Source organism: Orycteropus afer, unplaced genomic scaffold (assembly GCF_000298275.1).
Source record: "Orycteropus afer afer isolate SDZICR_OR568_19922 unplaced genomic scaffold, OryAfe1.0 scaffold00148, whole genome shotgun sequence".
NCBI classification, from domain to species: Eukaryota; Metazoa; Chordata; class Mammalia; order Tubulidentata; family Orycteropodidae; genus Orycteropus; species Orycteropus afer.
Genome location: NW_006921735.1, coordinates 1,848,215 through 1,849,219, shown reverse-complemented (window position 1 = coordinate 1,849,219; position 1,005 = coordinate 1,848,215). Strand labels below are relative to the sequence as shown.

Here is a 1,005-nt window from a genome sequence, read left to right as displayed (position 1 = left end):
CATCTGGAGTTAGTTTTTGTGTATGATGTGAGGTACAGATCTTGTTTCATTTTTCTGTAAATGGTTATCCAGTTTTGCCAAACTAGTATCCAGTTTTGGCAGCACCATTTTTTAAACAGACAATCTCATCCCCATCTAATGGACTTCGGCCCTTTGTCAAAGACCAGCTGACCATAGGTTGATGGATCTATTTCTGAGATCTCAATTCTATTCTGTTGTTCTATGTGTCTGTCATTAAACCAATACCAGGCAATTTTGACTACTGTGGCTGTATAGTAGGTTTTGAGATCCAGCAGTGTGAGACCTCCTACTTTGTTCTTCTTCTTCAATAATGCTTTGCCTTTCTGAGGTCTCTTTCCTATCCATATAAAGTTAATGATTGGTTTTTACACATCCTTAAAGAATGTTGATGCGATCTGTATTGGGATTGCCTTGAATGTAGAGATTGCTTTGTATAGAATCTAGTAGGCTTTTTAATACACTACTTTGTTTTCAGAGATAGCCTGTTCAGTACCCAAAAGGGACAGAACTACAAAAATTATTTTCCCAATTCTATCCTTATTGCAACAACACATAGAAATTATTATATATATACATACATACACACATACACCTACTCCTCACTTATCGACTATCTCATCTGACATTTCACATTTGCAACAAGAGCTGTTTTTTTTGTTTGTTTGTTTTTAAAACTGTTATATAACTACTTTGGTTATTAACAGCATATCTCTGTCAGTAATGAATGCTGAGGTACAAGGTGAGAGTAATGCTGGCTATTATGGCTAAGGTCCTGTGAACTTGATTGGGTCATGATTCTCAGTGGTTTGACAGTTGTGTAATGATATGTCATTCTCCCTTTTGTGACCTGATGTGACCAGAGATTTCTACGTGAGAAAAGCAGTAGTCAAAGGCCTTAGGCACTATGTCACCAGAACTCCTTCCAAAAGCATAGAAATGGAAAAATGTTGTTCTTATATGCAATAAAGTGGATTTCAACTCATA

General features: G+C 36.3%; 1 protein-coding gene across 1 annotated transcript in view; it reads left to right on the top strand.

Annotated features, from left to right (window-relative positions):
• Positions 1-1,005, top strand: part of LOC103201376 (dystrophin-like) — a 2,052,823-nt gene that overhangs the window by 505,993 nt on the left and 1,545,825 nt on the right. The gene's annotated exons all lie outside the window — the stretch shown is intronic.